This window comes from Cebus imitator, unplaced genomic scaffold (assembly GCF_001604975.1).
Source record: "Cebus imitator isolate Cc_AM_T3 unplaced genomic scaffold, Cebus_imitator-1.0 Scaffold288, whole genome shotgun sequence".
NCBI lineage: Eukaryota > Metazoa > Chordata > Mammalia > Primates > Cebidae > Cebus > Cebus imitator.
The window spans coordinates 73,139-95,424 of record NW_016107603.1 but is presented as its reverse complement, the minus strand read 5'-3'; positions in this window follow the sequence as shown (position 1 = coordinate 95,424).

Genomic DNA, 22,286 nt, shown 5'->3' with positions numbered 1-22,286 from the left:
TTCTATCTGCAAATCCTCTGTTTAATGAAACAGTTACAGAAAATAAACATAGATGTGAAAGTCAGGAAAATTTACATCTGAACCTGTTACCTATATTCAATCTTTTATGGTTGTGTGGAGCCCTGCTTTCTGTTGTGAACTATGTTTCTTCCAACCCAGACTCTTAGGAATATTAGTAGAAGAATAATGTTTGTGTATCTCATGGCTATTTGCCTATCAAGACCATGTTAGAAGAAATAATAGTTTTTTAATTTTTATTTTTTTCTAATTGCAATTATTCTTGACAGAAGCACCAGGTAGTTCTTTGGATACAATTCCAAACACTTTATGACAATTTAGCATGTCTCCATTTAGCAAGTCTAATATAGCAAATAAACTAAGGCCTAATTTTTTTTTTAATCAAGCCTAAAGCTAAAATCTACTAAATGTAAAGGGTTCTCTCCATGGCTTTTGCATCTTTTATGTAATGAATATTTTATCAAATCCTATTTTTAACTTAAGAGAAACTTCTACTGAAGACCTGTGACTGTACAAATAATGTGTTGTATCTTGAAAATTAATGTAATTGACAAATTGAATGACATCTTTTGAAGGCTCCTAAAAAGAGACACATTAAGGAAACATGATTCCTTTATCCATTCTTACTTTTTAATTGACCTTGTTTGAATATTTGCAAATTTGATCAACAAGACTAGCATATGCTAGTCTAAACCTTCTCCCTCTCTGTCTTGGGTCTAAAAGCCAGCTTGTTGAAATGGCTCGTCAAAGAATTTGATTTTCTGAACCAATTCTTTATGTAATAAAATTAAATTATTTATACTTTCTATTCTTCTAAATGATATAATGCCTTTAGAGAAATCAGTTTTTATTTCATGTTGTTACTAATAGCAGCAGACATTTAATTCAGCAAACTTAGTAGATTGTGGAAAATAATCAACTCTCTTTGAGGAAATAAAACAAAGAGGGCTGTTTGATTTTTCTATTAAAATCATATGTTTTGTGTTTTTACATCTTAGTAAACTACATGAGGCACTGAGCAAATTATTTGGACCCTTGTATCCCAGTTTCTGCATTTATAAAATGAAAGTAACATTAGTAACAACCCCATCAGTTTGTTTTGAAAATAAATTAGAAGATATCTGTAAAGTGTTTATCATATGCCCAGTATCTACTACATACTAAATACATTCTAGCTATTAGTACAGCTAATATAGAATTTTAATCATTTACAGTATCCAATCATTTAAAGTTGCCATTCTTTAATGAGCCTGCATTGTTTAAATTCTTCATTATTTGAATTTGAAGACAAGAACAACTGTATTCTGTATTGATCTGATAGCTAAATCGATATCTTGGAGTAATAGAGATGCTAAATTTATATATATATATATATATATATATATATATATATATATACACTTGGAATTTGCATTATCACCCAATAAATACTTGTTGAATTAATAAATACAATCTGTTAACATTTATTTAGAAGTAGTATAAAAGTTCATCTCAGTATCGGTTAAGAACTGATAAAATTCAAATTTTGTTCCTCGGTCCCTACAACTCTCACCTCTAACTAATGCCCTTGGCTATTCAGCTCTGTCATCTTCTGTAAGTGCTTTACTTTTACTAGTCTATTCCTCTGAAAAACAAAAAGAAGAAAAAAAATTTCATCAGAGAAATGCCACAATGCTATCGTGAGATAATATCTCACATCAATCAGAATGGCTATCATTAAAAAGCTAAAAATCAACAGATGTTGGCGAGGCTCTGAAGAGTGAACACTTATACCCTGTTGGTGGGAATGTAAGTTAGTTTCAGCCACTGTGGAAACCAGTTTGGATTTTTATTTTTTGAAGGAGTTTCACTCTTGATGCCCTGGCTGAAGTACTATGGCATGGTCTCAGCTCACTGCAACCTCCTCCTCCCAAGTTCAAGAGATTTTCCTGCCTCAGCCTCCCAAGTTGCTGGGATTACAGGCATGTGCCACCATGCCTGGCTAATTTTTGCATATTTAGCAGAGGCGGAGTTTCACCGTGTTGTCCAGGCTGATCTCAAACTAACCTTGGGTGATCTGCTACTTCCGCGTCCCAAAATGCTGGGATTACAGATGCGAGCCACCATGCTGGGCCTCAATTTGGAAGTTTCTCAAGGAACTTAAAACAGAGCTTTAATTTGACCTAGCAATCCCATCACTGGATATATACCTAAAATAAAACAAACCATTTTACCAAACAGACACATGCACTCTTGTGTTCATCACGTTGTTATTCACATCAAAGACATGGAATCAACTTAAGCACCCTTCAGTAGTGGATTGGCTAAAGAAAATGTATTACACATACATCATAGAATACTACACAAACAATAATATACAACCATAAAAAATTTTAAAGATCATGTACTTTGCAGCAATATGAATGCAGCTGGAGGCCATTATCCTAATTAAATTAACACAGGAGCAAAAAAAAACAAATACTGCATGTTCTGACTTATGCATGGGAGGTAAACACTGCTTACTCATGGACATAAATGGGAATGATAGACACTGAAAACTGCTAGAGTAGGGAGGAAAAGCGGGTGACTAGGATTGAAAAACCACCTATTGGGCTCTATGCTCAATACCTGGGTGACCGGATCCATACCCCAAATCTCAGGATCACACAATATATCCATGTAACAAACTTGCACATATACCAACCATATCTAAAATAAAAGTTGAAATTATAAAAACAATTAGGGTATCTTCCAGTTTAAAATGTCTATGACAAAGTTTCTAATAATTGATAGTCAGCTCTGAAAATTGGCATAGATCCCAGAGCCTGGTAAAAGTTGGAGATGCCAGAATAAGAGAAGCCCATGCAGGAGAATATATGTGTAATTAGGTGGGAATTTTGGATAGATACCTTAATTGGCAATTTTAATTTAGCTATTTAAAATTGAAATAAACCTCATGACTTATAAAATATCAGATTGCAGGAAATAATTTCTCTAGAGCTGATTAAAATTTTTTATTTACCTGTCTTCCATATATGAGAAATATGTAAAGTTATTATATTAGCATCACATTCCTTCTATATGCCTCTAATGATATTATTTTTTTAAAACTCTCTTTATAACTGGTCTTACACCCTCTATTATCAATAAAGTTAGAAATTCTGAAAGCCAAAAATTTCTCAGTTCCAAGCTAGAACATTCCAGAAGTTAATAAAAAAAAAAAAAAAAAAAAAAAAACTAGAAACTAGTTGACTTTGGTAATTCAGTTAAGTCTTCTGCACTTCAAGTTCTTCACCAGTAAAGTGGAAAAATATCATTAAATGAGGGTGAAATAAGGTGATATAGATTATGCCTGTTGGTAAACCTGTAAGCCCTCAGCAGATACTTGTTAGTATTCTCTCTCTCTCTAGACTGCAACATTTTTTTGTTTTTTGAGGGGGAGAGTACTTCATTCATCACTGTCATTGAGTTTCAACACCTGTCTCATAGTAGGCACTCAATAAATGTTACAAGCTAATAGGCTTGGCTGTCTGCATTGGTAGATTTTAGCTTAAGTCATGCAGCCTTCAAAATTTCCATGATTCTATTTTAGTCTGTATGTAATTGTGATTGAGACTGTCAGCCAAGACTAATGAGAATAAGGTGAAGAAATTTTATTAACTTTTAAACAAGCTCCCAGCCTTTCTAGGGAGCCACTGGTGATGAGTCATCATGCTATTTCTGTATGGCTATCAAGGCTGAGTTCAGAAAAGAATCTTTGGTTGTGACAAGATGCTTTTATATAACATTTTATATAATACTAAAATGATATTTCAATTCTGATTTTATTTCAGAAAAAAATATCTGAAAAAAGAGCAAAAGAAGCTTAGAAAAAATGTTAATCCTGGAAAATAACTACAAATCATAAAGTAATAAATGCAATATTTAATAATATGCTGTCAAAGAAAGTTCCAAAATAGGATTTAGAATTGTTAGAATTTAGAATTGAGTCCTTAGGTTTTTAGTTACTAAGGACTCAAATTCTTGTCCTTAGTAACTAATAACCTTTGTTTTCTTGGGCACATTTTTATGCTGTTAGAAGCTTGATATTTTAGAGGAAGACTTTTGAACCAGACATTTTTCAATATCTCTCACAAAACTGTAGGTATGGACACTGAAATAAATTCTTGTTACATTCTTTTACTCTCCTTGATATTCATGATAACCTGTTTTGTACAGAGCAAATTTCAGACACGTTACAAATATATTCTAAAATTATGCTTCTTAATACTTTATTTTTATTTAACATCAATAAAAAAACTTTCAAATTGTATTTTCAAGGATTCCAAAATTTTCAAACATAAACATAAATGGGCTTTTTTAGAGATATAACATAGAACAATAATTTCTTCATTCGTTCTGTGGTTGGGTTGGTGGTGTCATTTAGCAGTCATATAAACCAGAGTGCATTTATGTTTGTGGACCTACTCACATTAAAGCTATATAAACATCTTCTTCTTTTTTTACAAGTCACTGGAATATATATATATATATATATATATATATTTTTTTTTTTTCTTTTTTTTGAGACAGAGTCTTGCTCTGTCACCAGGTTGGAGTGCAGTGGCACAATCTCGGCTCACTGCAACCTCCGCCTCCTGGGTTCAAGCTATTCTTCTGCTCAGCCTCCCCAGTAGCTGAGACCACAGGCATGTGCCACCATGCCTGGCTAATTTGTTTGTGTTTTTAGTAGAGACAGGGTTTCACCGTGTTGGCTGTGATGGTCTCTGTCTCTTGACCTCGTGAGCCACCTGCCTTGGCCTTCCAAAGTGACCACAGGCGTGAGCCACCGCACCTGGCCTATAATTATATTTTTATAGTATAACATGCTGGAGTCTAGAGTGACGGGCTCTGAAAATAAGTTTTATTTTAGGACTTAAACTAAAATCTACTTTTTAAAAAATTAATGAAATTTTGTTAGAACATGATATAAAATTATTAAGAAAACAAATTGCAAGTGTCTGATGCCACCCAGGTTTATTCAATGATGGTGACAATGCTCCATGAATGATTTGAGACTAGTGCTGCGTGAAGCATCTCTGAATGCTAAGCAATTTACCTGGCTCATATGCAAGCTATAAGTTCAAAATAATTTCAGTTCCCAACTCAGCTGAGGTACTGTGTTTTCTTTTGAAAGCCATTCGCAATTATAAACTGAACTTAAGATACTAACAAGTAAATGATTAGTTCCTTTGCAAACTTCACATGTAACAAGTTGTCTTCTCTTTAAATATGGTTTCTTCATACCAAAAATGGTTTTATAGTAAGCATAGTGCATAGTTTATGTTACATTTATTTAAAAGCAACCTCTCCAGGCTTAGTGGAATAAAGAACTCAGAAGTCATGAAAATGCCATTATTGTTTAGAGAAAACAAGCTATTAACCCAAAACATTTCACTAAAGGTAACCATGACTATATTTATTAGGTCAACAAAGCAAGAAAATAATTAAATGAGAAATGTTTTCCATCCTATCTTTTTCTGAGCCAAGCTGTTCAGAAATGCAACACACACCTATTGACATGTGTCTAATTCCTGGTTGACCAATCTTTACTCTAGCAGTGAAGAAAGGGTTTGTAAATTTCTATTTTGTTGAGATAACTTTATATTTGCTCCAATTAATTTTGGCTGTCATTTATTATTGCTCATGTTTTTTAATTATGAAATACATAATCCACATAGAGCAGTGAATACATGATAAATAAACATATTAAAGCATTAAATAATAAAGCAATCAGGTATCTACCACCTCGTTCACAAATCAGTAACGTTCCAGGAACCTGGATGCTGTTTCTTTCCGACTGCCTAAGCCTACCACCCCAGAAGTTTTCATTATACTGACACTTTTGGTACCTTTTTTTTTCACTTTTTTTTCTAGATTTGCTATATCTGTAAGTATCCCCTAACTATATCTATCTTTCCTGTCTTTAAATGTTATACAAATGGAATTGTACTATATATTAATGTTTGTTTTAATTAATGTTTTTAAATTATTTTTTGCTCTATGTTTTATTTGTTAGGGTTATCTACTCTGTGTCATGTAATTGTAGTTTAGTTGTGTTGTTGGAGAAAGTGATGATGATGACATTATTCTATTTTTCACTTTATGTTCTTATTAAATTTAAAAATATCAGTATCAGCTTATTAGTGATGGACCTCAGATATAAATCAATGTAGTCTGGCTCCAAGTGCTGTATTCTTAATTATTATTACATGCAATAATGCTGTGATATATATTCTAACATATAGTGTAGTAAAAATATATAATAATTTACCTAATATATGAATTCATTACTGAAATTGATGGGTAGTAGGCTATGTGAGAATCCAAATTCATTAGGCCATTTAAAAAATTTTCCAAAATGGTGATAAAAGTTTATAAGTCACAACAGCATATGAATATTCCTCTTGCTCCATTTTCTAGCCAAATTAGACATTTAAATTTGTTCTAATCTTATGCATATTCAGTGGACTTACACTGATTTTAATGTTAATTTGTACTAACCGATAAACAGCTTTTCACTTGTTGACTGCCTAATTGGATTTTTTCTTTTGTAAAGTGCCCATTTAAGACTTCTGTCTATTTTTAAATGGAATCTCTCTCATTTTCTTATTGAATGTAATTTTCAATATTTTAGTTATTAATTTTTTCAGATGTATAAAATGCAAATATTTGTTCACAGTCAGTTTTTTTTTTTTTACACTGCCTTTATGGTATAATGATTTGCAACACTGTTGAATGCATTACTTTTTTTTAAAACTAGTAGCTATTTGTGAATTGCTTTAAGAAAATATTGTCATGGAACCTTAAGTCATAAAATATTCTTTTTTATTATCTTCTAAAATGTTTATAATTTTGCTCTTCACATGTAAAATTCTGATGCAAAAGGAATTGATTTTTATGCATAGTGTGATACAGGAGCCTAAGTCAATAATTTCCATATTTAGATATTCAATATCGCAAGCAGCATTTATTTATTTACTGGCAGTATTTTACTTAAAATTCCATCTTATTAATGATCTCTGGTGCCACCTCTGTCATATATTGAGTGACCATCTGTGCATCAAACTATTTCTACTATGTGTCTTCTGTCTGTACCAGAACTTTGTTTTCCTTCAAGGTTATCTGGCTATTCTGAGTCATTTTAACTTCCAAATAATTTTTAAACTGAATTTCTCCAGTTTTTCTATTCATATTTAAACACAAATACCATTAACTACTGTTAATAACTAAATCATGACACATAATCAGTTATGGAAGAGTTGTACCTGGTATCAATATCAAGAGCCAGCTTATTTAGAGATTTGATTCTTTAGACAGCCACTGTGTTCCAGTGTTTTTTAGGACTGCAAATATTACTTTTCTGCCTACTGAACCTACTTACAGTTGAGTTCAATCTTTCTCCCCTATTGTGATAGTCTTGAATAAGGTCTTCCTTGTCTGTTAACTTGCCCAGTTCAATTTCTCTTCAAACAGAGGATACTTAATGAGAATAAAATTATGTCAGAACTACGAAATTATAAAAAATTTTGGAAATATTTATTCATGTGTTTTTATTTATGAAAGAACATTTCTAGAGAATCTAACTTCATATAACTATAGTTAAAATTTAAGTAAATTGAATAATGAGTTTCTCTAATTTTTTTTTTTTTTTTTTTTTAAAAGGAGTTTTGCTTTTGTTACCCAGGCTGGAATGTAATGGCGCGATCTCGGCTCACCGCAACCTCCGCCTCCTGGGTTCAGGCAATTCTCCTGCCTCAGCCTCCTGAGCAGCTGGGATTACAGGCACGCGCCACCATGTCCAGCTAATTTTTTGTATTTTTAGTAGAGACGGGGTTTCCCCATGTTGACCAGGATGGTCTCGATCCCTTGATCTTGTGATCCACCCGCCTCAGCCTCCCAAAGTTCTGGGATTACAGGCTTGAGCCACCGCGCCCGGCCGAGTTTCTCTAATTTTAACTTAATATGTTACAATGCAGTTTGTAAGGCATTGGAGACAATATTAGCTCACCTCTGAAAATAAGTTCTCCCCAGTACTGGAAGGCTTTTTGCTAACATATATAACTCTAGTCTGCAATATAATGGAGTTTAAAGATGTGCTGTTTAAACAAGGTCTCAATATGTTACTGTTTATAAAGAAGTTAAAATTGGTTGATTTTAACTAAGGAGGATATCAGGGACATCTAATTATCTAAGGATTGTAGCTCAAGAAAGGCTTAGGCAGAAACAAATCATTTTCAATTAGGTTGTTTTCTTATTCATAAACACTTTCAGCAAATGTAGGGAACACAGGAATGCATTATAGGTGTATCTTTGAAACTTTTAGAGATATGAGCATGAAACACTAGTTCTTCTTTTACTGGACTTACTTTCTAGTCTTTGTCTTTGCAGGGTAATACTGATGAGCTGTAAACACTTAACAATTAGCTCTCAAGGGTACCAAACATAAAGATATTCCAATTTGTAGTGTTTGCCAGTATCCATATTATAAATGCTCAAGATTCTAGGGTGACATCACTGAATAAGGAGTTGGGAAGAGACATGAACAACCAACTATTACAAACTGCTATGAGCCAGTTTCAGCATACCAGTAGTTAGAGATCAAATTTAGCATTAATGAATCTCTACTTACCAATTCTGCTTATCTGCTTGCAGACACTAGACAGAATTGTGTTTTCTTGCTCCCTTGTGGTTGAATAAGGCCATGTGACCAGTGCTGGCCAAGGAGTGATAGCAGAGGTCGTACATAACATTTTGTCTTAACTATTTAATTGTCTTTGCAAGAATCTCCAGAGCTCTTTTGCCTCTGCCAAGGTTATGTGCATCTTTATTGTCATCACCTCAGTCTTAGAGTCAATATGAAAACCACAAGGGGAAAAATGATCTGTGATAGACATGTACTATGAATGAGCATTAAGTCTTTGTTACATTGTACCACTGAAGTGTCAGGATTGTTTGTTACTGCGACATAACTGATATGGTTTGGCTCTGTATCCCCACTCAAATCTCATCTTGTACCTCCCATAATTCCCACATGTTGTGGAATGGACCCAGTGAGAGATGATTGATTTATGGGATGGATCTTTGCCATGCTGTTCTTGTGATAGTGAATGGGTCTCACAAGATCTGATGTTTTTAAAAAGAGGAGTTGCCCTGTACAAGTTCTCCTTTTGCCTGCTGCTATCCATATAAGACATGACTGGCTCCTCCTTGCCTTCTGCCAGGATTGTGAGGCCTCCCCAGTCATGTGAAACTGTAAGTCCAATAAAACTCTTTCTTTTGTAAATTGCCCAGTTTCAGGTATGTCTTTATCAGCAGTGTGAAAACAGACTAATACAATAACCTATCCTATTCTGCCTAATAAAACCAATTTTTACACCAATTAACAAAGTCTCCCCATTTAAACACTAAAACATTAAATGAATTAGGTCAAACACTGTGATTTGATTTTTAAAAAAATCCAAACACCAGTTTGACACAGTCTGTATTGTTCATCTCAGTCATTGTGATTTCAATAGGTATTTTCATCGTTCTTTTCTTTTTGACAAAAATATAAATTCGAACTAAAAGTCACTGTTTGAAAGATTCAGAAGAAGAGATGATGTTGCATTTACTTACTTTCACTTGTTAAAGGTTTATAGTCTTACTACTTGGCTAAACAGTATATAGAAGAGATAATACTTTAATCAAACATTTTGGTTTATATTCTATGATTAAAATACCTGAATTTTATGCCACTCACCTATACTCAACAGAAATTAAGCATAAACATACTTTTGAAGATTAGGCTACTTTTTTAATCATCCAAATAGAAGCCATTAAAACATAGATAATGACAGGGAATACAGGCCAGTGGCATTTCTAACTAATTTCTAAAGTCAAATGCATTATTTAAACGTTCTGAAAAAAGGAAAGGCAAATTCAAACAAAATGATACCCAATGAGCCTTCTTTCAAGTGTTATTGTTTTCTATGTTAATCAGCTCCTCTAAGAACAGAGATCACACCTTTCAATTTTCTAGGCTGAGGAGCATTACCCACTGGGTCTGAAAGGTGTCAGATTTTGAACTGCATAGTTATGTCACAGGAAATTGAGTTATACAGCAGTTATTTTCTTTCTATTTTTTCCAAGTAATATTGTCTCTGGAAAACACAGTGAGGCAGCAAAAGCTAAATCTAAATGATGTCTGTTTGAATTTTTTCTTAACATCATTTATACAAATAACTTGCTTTGTAATTAATGAATAACACTGAATATGAAAGAATTACAAAAGATACATCAGTTTAACATAAAGTACCTATGTTTGTATATAGAGAATAAACATAAAACTAATACATCTCCATGCAATCCTGTGAAAGTCAAATCCTGAACTACAGACCAATTTTATATGTGATGGACTGATAACAGTTTTAACATACTGTTTTATAATACAATACATTATAAAGCAATTTTTTAATGAAAAGCTGGATGTCAATATTTAGCACACATCTGTGTTAATGTTTTCTTATTTTTATAAAACTCATAATGATGCCAAAAATGAAACTCATCTGATCTCAATCTCAAGGAAAGCTTATGTTTGTGATCGCCTTTACATCTTGCTGGATGTTTGCCCTGCCCTACATTACTGTAGATATATGTGGCTGTATGGTTGTGGAGATATTTCCTAATGTATCGTTCAGTTAAAAAAAAAAAAGACGCATAAGACATCATTTTATATGTATCCCAATAACGATGGTAATAAACATTTTAATAGCTGATGTGGAAATTCACCTTAGTAGAGAACTGAGAAAGATGTCTAGATAAATCTAACACTGGCAGAAGAGAGAACCCTGAAGACATTGGAATTGGGAGAAACAAAGAGGACAAAAGAGAAGAGCAAAACTCTTTACAGTGTAAACTCCTCATATTGGATAAAAGATAAATTGAATTAAAAAAAAAAGTCATACAAATATTGGGGAACACAGGAGCCTGAGACCATCACTTAAACTGAAGGTGAGGGGAGGTCGCATGAGAGAAGCCAGGGAGAGGCTCACAGTTGGAGCGTGATCAAAATAAAAATTAAAACAAGAGTTTTAAGGACATTTAAGGATAGTATTTACTACATGCCTAACACTGTTCCTCATTGTGATGGTTAATATTGATTAATATCAACTTGATTGAATTGAAGAATGCAAAGTATTGTTCCTGGGTGTGTCTGTGAGGATGTTGCCAAAGGAGATTAACATGTGACTCAGTGGACTGGGGAAAGGCAGACCCACCCTCAAATTGGGTGGGCACCATCTATTTAATCAGCTGCCAACACAGCTAGGATAAAGCAGGCAGAAGAAGTTGGAAAGACTAGACTTGCTAAGTCTCCTGGCCTTCATTTATTTTTTTCTTACTGTCGCTGCTTCCTGTCTTTGAACATGGGACTCCAAGTTATTGAGCTTTTGCACTCTTGGACTTATACCAGTGGTTTGCCTGGGGCTCTTGGGCCTTTGGCTGAAGACCGAAGGCTGCACTGTCGGCTTCATTACTTTTGGGTTTTGGGACTCGGACTGACTTCCTTGCTCCTCAGCTTGCAGATGGCCTATTGAGGGATTTCACCTTGTGATCCTGTGGGTCAGTTCCCCTAATAAACTCCCCTTCATATATACATATTTCCTATTAGTTTTGCCCCTTTAGAGAGCCCTGATGCTCATTCTTTAATGAACTTTATGAATCAAACTACATAATACTGAAATTAAGTCCATTTACACTGCTAAGATAGACAACAACTTTAGCTACCCATTTTACAACTACTCTCACTACCACATGGACAAATCCTTTGAGAGAGACTATTGAAGTCTAAGTTTTCTTGCTGAAATCATTGGAAAGGCCTTCTTGAAATGCCTGATTCTCAAATCTGGTCTAATAACTGTCGGACAGAAATGAAATTTTAGAACAAAAATACTGTGTGGTACATGAAACAAGACACTGAGACAATGTTGGCCATGGGAATTAAAACTATGGTTAAGAGCATTGATGAAAAATGCCAAACTCTGCAAAATATTTGAAGAGGCTTATTCAGAGCCAAATATGAGTGTCCATGATCTATGACACAGCCTCAGCAGGTACTGAGAGAATGTGACCAAGGTGGTTGTGTTATACCTTGGTTTTATACATTTTAGGGAGACAGAAGTTACACACAAATATATAAATCAATACATGTAAAGTATAAATTGGTTTGTCCTAGAAAGGTGAAACATCTCGAAAGTGGAGGCAAGTTCCAGCTTCCAGGTGTATTTAAAGATTTCTGGTGGTAATTATGTGAAAGAGTTAAGCTTTGCCCAAAAAAGTTGAAGCCAGCTTAAAGAAATGCTTGAATTACAATATAAGGGGTTATGGAAACCAAGGAATACTTGTTGTATATGTAAATCCTGTATGTAATAGACTTCAGAGAGAATAGATGGTAAATGCATCTTATGGGACCTTAGAATACATAACAGACTCTATAGATAAGACCTAGTAAGGGAAATAGATTCTCTGCAGAGTGCAAATTTCCCCCACAAAAGACAGCTTTGCATGGCCATTTCAAAAGGTGTCAAAGAAAAATATACTTTGAAATAAAATCTGTTGATTTCCTGGACCTGCCCTCTGTTATGTGATGCCACAGTAGAGTCAGATTGGAGTCAGGCATCCTATTGCTAAGAGTCAGTTTTGTCAGTCTTATGACCTTTGATCTCTATTTTAATGTTAATGTTGGTCAATTGTGTCTAATGGCCAAAGAGGGGAGTTATAACAGGCATGTTCAAACCCCTTTTCTCCTCAAGGCCTGAACTACTTTTTCAGTTTTCTTGAGATCTCTTTGACCCTGAGAGGGGTCCATCCAGTGGGTTGGGGGGCTTGGAATTTTAATTTTGGTTTACAAATGGAATTCACAGGTCAAAGGCAAGATTTCAAGGGTCTTAAAAAGATTTTGACTTCATATAAAATAATAACTATATTAGTAATAACTCTAGGTGGTGAATTAAGAATGGTTTGTATTTATTTTTCTCTTTCCAATTTCAGATTATAACCATGGATAAATCAGGTAGCTTTTTCTTTTGAAAGATTTAGAAATTAATGCAAATGAACACAGATGCACAGCAACAATTACAATTAGAAAACAAGTGTTTGTGCTATGAAAATTTTTATATAAATTATTGATTAATTTGGGAGAAATATTTTTCCCTTGTAGTTGAAACAACAGACATAGTGGTACAGTCTCCTTTGACTATATGAAACATATTTTGTTTTAAACTAGGTTTTCACCTTATTTTTGACAAGTAATTTTCAAAAATTATTTAAGCTTAGGAGGGAGATTTTTGTGTTCAGATTATAGCCCTTTGAAAATCACTAGTAATAATCATGCATTAATGGAGAAGCAAGGTAAATATATGCAGCATTTGAAATGAATTTTAAAATTCTCAAGGCATATAGATACTTGTATGAGTTGTTAGCATCACAGACATCTTTTAAAATGTGCAATTATGCTGCCTCTGTTAGAGTCATTAATTTTTACTCCTTCCTCAATTAATCTACTGTGAATATTTCAACACATTGTATTCCAATATTTCTTTTTTAACCCTGTTTTACTAATAAGCATATCCTGAAATTAAGTGTGAGCCCTGTTTACTAACACAGCTTCTATCCATGTGTTTGAAAAGGGTAAGCTACATCTATACAGAAAATTGTGCAATTGTAATTGATTTCCTTGATCTTCCTCATTACCTACCTCATTCCATTGCCATTCTATTTATTTTCCAATTCCAGAAATATTCCCAAGCACTTTAATCCTATGTCACAGTGGCTGCTTTGTCTTTGTCAGTAGAATTCCTAAAACATTTGAACCCTCACCCTGCGATGGTTTTGCCCTTGCTTCCATATTTAACTCAAGCATCTAAGGACATTTCAAAGAATTCCCAATTGAAACAACTGTTGATTATTTCAGGTAATATTTAGGGACCCAGTTAGAATCAACCTGATCTCTTTTAATTGTCATTCTTCAAAATTTAGTCTTTCTCTAGTTTTGAATTTTCTAACTCTTGGACCTACTGCAGAAGTAATGTTATTTTCTTCAAATGTTTTTCACTTGATACATGGGGTGTATCTACAGTATTTTGTTTTCTTGCCTCTTCCAGTTTCTTGTCTCCTCTTGAGCAAATCAAATTGTATAGATAGATAAATGGATGGATGAATAGATAGATCTATGATAGATAGGTAATTTTTACTTATTAAGTAGTCTTAAGCAGTCCCCTTCCACTACATCACATTTACAGGTATAAAGTATATCAGTCTTTTTTTCTTTCCTAAAATAATTATCCAAAAATGGTCTTGTTCAGTCCTCAGTAATACATATTTATGAATATAATAATTTCTTCATCTGTCTAAATTATGCATTGCTCAAATTCTGTCAATCATCACCTCTCTGGATAAAACAATTCTACCCTCTCATTCATTCAAAGTGTACTCTTGATTATTTTGTTGTTGTTCTTGGTCCCCTTTGTATGCATCATGTTCTCTAAGTGTTCCTTTAGGAAACTTGCTAAATAAATCTGTGGATATAATTTCATAGCATCTTAAAAGTACTGAAACATGTTTTAAAATCATTACTTGAATGCAGGTTTTCCTAGGCTTTCATTCCTATTTATGTCTACACAATATGGGTTTCCAGTTACACAAGGGTTTTTCCCCAAAATTGTTTCTTAGTTTTCTCTTATATGTTAAGGACTCTAAATAATTTTGTGAACTTATATGCTCTTAAAGAGAGATACTTCCATAAACTCTGTGATTTTTTTTCTCTTGTTTTGTCAAATATATTTTAGACCTCATTCATCTTTTATCAATTAAAAGAATTCTGTGTTCATTAGATCCATGGACAAGAGCAGTGAAGGGTATTTCCTACTCCTTTTCATATTTATCTAAACTGATCATTGAGATTTTTACCTTTCCCCTAAAAATTTTCTTTCTTCTTCCAACATAATTAGCTTGTGTTCTTAATTTCAATTTTCCTTTTCAGTATTTCTCTCATTCTGAGTTGAAGAAAAAATGTTTCTCTTTGAACTGTCTTCTTTGAATCTCAGAACAACCTTGATTCTCAGAAACAATCTTTCATATTTGTGTGTCTCTTTAATTACCTCCTTTATTTTTGTTTTCATAATAATCCCATAGAGATGTATTTCTTTTCCAAGCTCATGAGATGTTATGCATCTTTTAAGGGTAGATTCCTCCCCAATAGTTTTTATGTGTTCTTTGATAAAATTACCATACTCTGTGATTGAACCTCAGAGAGAGTGTGAGGGGGTCTAACAGATCTGTGGACTCAAGAAAAATTTTAATACTAGTGTTCCATCCTTAGCCTTAGATGCAATTGCTCACAGCATAAAGAAGCACAATTTGGGACAGAGGATAGGGTATTATCTATCATTATCTACCCATGACTAATAAAACCATTTGGCAAAACCTTTTTCACTGGGCAGTATCTTCCTTACCCCACATGAATTATAGGAATAAAATTACTACATACTTTTTCTGATAATTTGTAGCTATCTGTTGAAAAAAATACTGTAATAAGTATTGAAGACCGCCATAATTATTATGACATGAACAGCAACCCCTAGAGTTGTGCAGTGCACATCTTACTCTGAAGTTCTTAACCACTGATATGGTTTGGCGGTGTCCCCACCCAAATCTTATCCTGAATTGCAACTCCCACAATTACCATGTGTTGTGCGAGGGACCTACTAGGAGGTAAATGAATCCTGGGTGTGGATCTTTCTCATACTATTCTTGTGATAGTGAATGTGTCTCACAAGATCTTATGGTTTTAAAAAGGGGAGTTTCCCCATACAAGCTCTCTTCTCTTGTCTGCCACCATATGAGGAGTGCCTTTCACCTTCCACCGTTATTGTGAGACCTCCACAGCCATGTGGCACTGTAAGTACAGTAAACCTCTTTCTTTTGTAAATTGCCCAGTCTCAAGTATGTCTTTACCAGAAGCATGAAAATGGACTATTACAACCACATTGACTTTATCTGACTTCATGGTTCAAAATTCAGACTGTAGTGCTGAATGGGATTAATTTTTAAGAAGAACAAAAGGCACACTTGTTATATATCCCAGAAAGATGTCCAATAATTTCTACATCACTGCCTGTAAATATCAGCTAGTATTTACCCATCTTGGTGGCTGTCCACTGAGTTTTGGAAAAAGTTAATTGATCATCCTACTAAAATATCATAAAAGAGCATTTCCTGCCCTTCACCACACGCATATTCATTGATATGAAGTACTATATTAGCTCATCTTGACACTTAAGATACACTTTTTTTTTTTATTACTACACAAACTCTTCAACCATGTTCCTGACAGCACCAGCCAATGTTGTTCTTAATATTTACACTGGCTTCATGGGATAAAAAGCCACAGTGCTGTCACCTAGTAATCCTATCACCATTACCTTCCAACAAAATTTGGGGTCTTTGATTTGAATTTTCTCCTCAATGCCAGTTTATGTTTAAATCCTGAAGATTTTCTAGGAAACGGCCTGTATATTGGGAATGTAGAACTAAATCTTCTTCACTCTAGAATATAAGCAATTGAAAAGATTTTTAAAAAACATGCAAAATGAGAGACTAAGAAGCTCTTAAATTTGGGCGTGTCACCTGCACCCCCAAAAGAAACATCATTTTACTGGAAAGAGTGATTGGAATTAATTGTTTAGGAACTCTGGAACTGATTGGACACTTATAACAATCAAGACATCCTTTGATGAAGAAAGAGGTGATGGTTCTTTGATATGATACAGATATCCCTTGCCCATTCTTCGCCTTCTGTGTGGAGAACAGCACACATGACCTTATTCCTGGAGCATCTGGCCAGTGCCAGGATGAGCAGCAAGGACCTTGCCCTCAAAGAAATTGAGGTTATGCTGTTTGGTAAAAGTGATGGTTAATGGGTAAAGGGCTTTTGGGGGGAGAGAAATAAAGTGTTCCAAACTATATTATGGGTGATGGTGGTATGACTTTGTTAATATATTAAAGCACATTTAAAAGCATAAATTGTTTAATATCGACTATCTCAATAAAGCTGTTATTATTCTCCACACCACTCCTCTTCCCCCATATACATATTGAGATAACACTAGGAAAACTAGAATGGCAATATTTATTCAAAAACACTAACAATAAGGTTTGGACACTTTCAAAGTTGTCCTTCCATAAGTATTCTCCTTCAGCTCCAGGGCACTAAATAGACTTTATCTATATTAGATCCCTCCTATATTACTCACTATGTGGTTTCTAAGTCTTGATTTGAACCAGCTTATTAGTATAGTTTGTTGTGTGCCTTAGGATCTTTATTTTGTTGTTGTTGCTGAAATTGGCACCATTTATTACATCCCTAATGTTAAAATAGGATAAAATTTAAATTATTACTTAATTAAAAGTAGAAAGAAACTCTGGGAAGGCTTTAGGAGAAAATGATAGGAATTGTTCCTCAATTGTGAAAGGAGGAAGACTTTGCAGTGTATACCTTTTTAGTTGTTTTTGCGGTAAAGAATAAATTATGTAAAATTGTGCATTTTTACCATCTTGAGTGTGCAATTTGAAGACATTAAATGTATTTACAATGTTCGCTAAACCATTACCACTATGTATTTCCAGAAATTTTTAAACATCCTAAACAGAAATGCTAAATTCACTAAGCAGTGGGTCCCTATTTTTCCCTAACTTTTGCCCCAGGTAACCTCTACACTACTCTCTGTGTTTAAAATTTGTCTGCTAGATTTCCAACATAAGCTAAATAATCCAATATTTATTCTTCAAGTCTTGATTCATTTTACTGAAGAGATTTTTGGGGTTTATCTATACCATAATATGTATCAGAGCTTTATTTATTTTTATGGCTAAATAACATTCCATTGTATGGATATGCCATATTTTTGTATCTATGCATCTATTGGACTTTTTGGTCGTGTCAGAAACAGACTTTTGGTAATTTTAAGAAATGCTACATTAGCACTGGTGTACAAGTACCTGTTTGAGTCCCTGTTTTCAATTGTTTGGGACATATAACTAGGAGGGGAATTGCTGGGCATTTACTTGAAATTTGAGTAGGAAATTTGAAATATTAAACAAAGTATCCATAATGTTATATTTAAAAAATGTATGTATCAAAAGTATGTCAGTCAATATTGTCTAAATAAATTCACAAGGATTTAAAATAGATTTTTAAAGATTGTCTTTCTATAGGGTAAGTTACCTAATTGCTAGAGTCCTGGTTGTGTGCTCATAATGAAATATGTCCAATTTTAATTGATTTTGAGACTAGTTATTATATTTTATCTCCAATATTTCAAAATAATACAATAATAGTTTCTCTTATTGTCATTATCTGGGTAACTATTTTAAATTATTTAGCAGTTCAATTACATTTGGAAAATTTCCTGGCAATTTTCTCCACTCATCCCTTTCTCTGAACTGTCAATTAAGCACAGGAGACATACCGTAACAAAATAATGTAAACTTAAGATTCGGTAAGCATCTTGTAATCTTTTGTGTTTGTAAGATAAGATTTTGTATTATCCTTCCTTGTGAAGAGCACATCTTCTAACGTCACCCCATGACAGAGGTGAAATTGCCTTTCATTCAGGTGTGAGATCTTCCAGCATGCTGGAGGAACAGACTGCCAACCTCATATCACAAGGCTTGAAATTACACTGGAAATCACAATATCTCTTTTCTTGACAGAAACAGCAGGAAACAATATTCAGTTCAGACAGAGATAGAGACGCCCTACCTGTAATGGCTTAGATTGATTTTCAGAAAAGTTTCTTCCTTTTTTAAAAATAATAATTGCCGATGCCACATTCTGTCCAGTGTCTTTCTACTTCTGCATTTTTTTCCCGACTCTATGTCTATTTCTCTTTCTCTGTAACTTGTGGTTCATTCATTTTTGTTATGTTGGAAGATTAATTATGAAAATGCTGCTCAAGTGCAGTGCCCCTAAGACATCATGAAGACTGCTTGTTAATTAGCATTAACACAAGAATGTTACCAATACTTCTGTGTTCTCTATGAATATGGTGCAGTCTAAAATGACAGTCTTTTCCTTGCCTCCTAAAGAAATATACATTATGTTCTATGCTGTCTAAAAATCAAAATTATGCCATTCCTCCAAAAGGATCTCTAACAACTTTAACCAATGATATATCTTTTTAAAGGAGAATTAGATCAGATTGTGTTTCAAATTAATTAACAGATGGTTTCAAGAATTTTTAAATAAATGAGTATTCAAAAAAAAAAACAGGCTTTACTACACAATGATTAGTAACATTCTTGAAGGTACTGAGATGAAAATATTAATACCAATATACTTTGAAAAGAACGGACAGGTATACAATGGTATACCATAGTGGACGACATATGCAAAGGGCTTGTTTCTAAATGCTTGTGGTGTAGTGCTACGACTTCAATCTCTTATGTGCATGTAGAACTTCTAAGAAATTTTGGCTTAAGCATTCAGAAAATTTATTATTTTGAAGTACTGTTCGGTTTTGTGCACTTTAAGTAATGTTGAGCCAAAGTGAAAACATTAGGAAAAGATACACTCTATTAAGTCAAAACATAAAAGATACAAACCAAATTATTACAGGATTTAGGTGTTTTCTAACAATGTTTTCCAGAGTTAGAAACAGACAAATAAAGGGACATCAAATTGTGATTTCATTTTTTTTTCTTAGCAATTAGTACTCCTGAGAATTGAGCTTCCAAAGCAATAAAAGAATTTTATTCCTATTCTCCATCACATTTGTAAACAACAAATTATTGCATTTTCCCATTATTCTGATAATGTTGAAATTCAAAAAGTATTTTATTTTCAGGAAGAATATACTGAAATAGGCTAAAACCCCCACATATTTGACATTTTCTCCAAGAACTGTTTTATTAGGAGGGCAGAGCAGCCTACAACACAACTCTCTTCAACAACAGACACCCATGTGATTTTTCCACTAACAATTCTAGTGTAATTATAGCTATAATGATTTAAATTTTATTATCCATAAATGTAGGTCATAATATCAGATTGTGTGCCATATGCTATTTTGTTAAATATAAGAAATATGTGAATTCTGCAAACTTGGTGCTTGACATTCTAAAAAGGCCCCTTTTCCACTCTTTACAAACCTTGAAACTAATGACTAATTCCTAATCATGAAGGCTAAATTCCTATTACATGATTTGTTGAGCAAATCCTGATGGTATTTATGATATTTTAAATCTAATTCCAATAAAACTTGGTAAATTTGTATTTGATTTGTCAGTCTGCTTTTCTTTTAAATTTTGTGGATTCTATGTTGGTTGATTTTACGTACTCATTTTATTCATTATTTTCAATTCTGTCCTTGAATGTTATTTTCACTTATGGGTAGAGAGTTAGAAAAAGGTCGTAAAAGAAAATAAGAGTTATTTCTCAAATGTTTCAATAAATACTAAAGCAAAATTGGGTGGCAAAATAGATGTTTTAGTAAAGATATAGTGAGGGAAAATATTTATCCTCATATAAAATGTTATATAAATAGTTATACTGTATTTTATTTGTATTATTTTTATGTTTTATTGTTACTATCTTTTCAACTATTTTTGATTAAAACATTAAGGAATCTGCAGATGCAGAACCCATAGATACAGAGGGCCAACTGTACAACAATTTTTGTAAACAACTTTAAAGATAGATACACACACACACACACACACACACACACACACACCAGTAAATGTTAAGAGGAGCAATTCATTCAGTTATTTTATGTACGTTAACTCTTCCATACTTACAACAGTACATATGTATAATAATGCTCAGTTTGTCATTCTTAGTAATTGCAAATATGTGTCTATATGACAATGAACAAAAGCATTGTGATGCCATCAATAAAAAATCAAATGATACAGAAAATAACTATGACTACACTCATCACTTTAGATTTATCTTAGAAACTGTATTCAGTGAAAAAAATCCATATATTTGAAGCATTCTTATAGTATCATATTTCAATACATTTTAAATTAAACAATTCTTAAAACTTTGTTAGAGACATGTATTATGTGATCACATTGTAAGGAAAAGCAAGGAATAAAAAATAAGTTACAGAATAATTGTTACTTCTATAGTTGGCATAAGGTAAGAGTCTGGAAGTTTGGAGCCCAGAGGGAACCTTGATGTTACAACACTGTGTATTGAGTTGGGTATTGAGTTTGTGGCTTCTTATTTTATTTTTTTTTACAGTGTTAATAATTACTATTATATTGCATGGAGAATATTTAATATATATGGATACTAAATGAAAAGATAATCTATCCCTTTAAGTATTTCTTATTTATTTAATTTTGTTTTTCTATTCTAACAGATGAATTTTGGAAATTGATATATAAGGCTAAACTTCCAAATAACCAGCAAGAAATATATTTTCCCATTGAGGTTTAAATGGAAATAATTAATGATAGAGACACTCAGTTTTAGTGTTTAGAAATATATTGAATATTTCCATTTACTTGCATTTGTATATCATTCTGCAATAACTTGCATTTTTTCTATAATAATTTATACATCAATAAGGAAAATTTTGTTTGTATTATCAAACACAATTTATGAAATAAACTTGTTTCCTAATCTATTTGCTAATTGAAATTAGCATATATAAAAAGCTTTTTAAAATTCGGGTTATCTAGTAAATATGCTGAATTTTCTGGTTGAGTTTATTCATCAGTTCATTACTTTTTAATAAAATTTACAACAATAATGTTATAAATCACATTTAAAGACTTTACATGAGTTGTTCAATTTCATCGTTAGAAAAATTTTAAGATACGGGTATAATTGTTATTCCAATTTTTAGATGAGAAAACTGAGGCTTAAAAATCAGTTTAAGAATACACAGAGATAGCAAGGGGAGAGATGCCAGATGTAGGTGATGGGGGGGAAGGCAGCAAATTACACTGCCACGTGTGTACCTATGCAACAATCTTGCATGTTCTTCACATGTACTCCAAAACCTAAAATGCAATAAAATAAATAAATGGGGAAAAAAAAAGAATACACAGAGATTAAATGCTGAAGTTAGAATTTGGATATAAATGGCCTGATTTAAGAGCCCAACTTTTAATCACAATTCACCTTTTATGTAATGATGATAGTGTTGCCTCTTTTTTAATCCTTTATTTGAAACTTCTTGAAAAATACTATAAACATA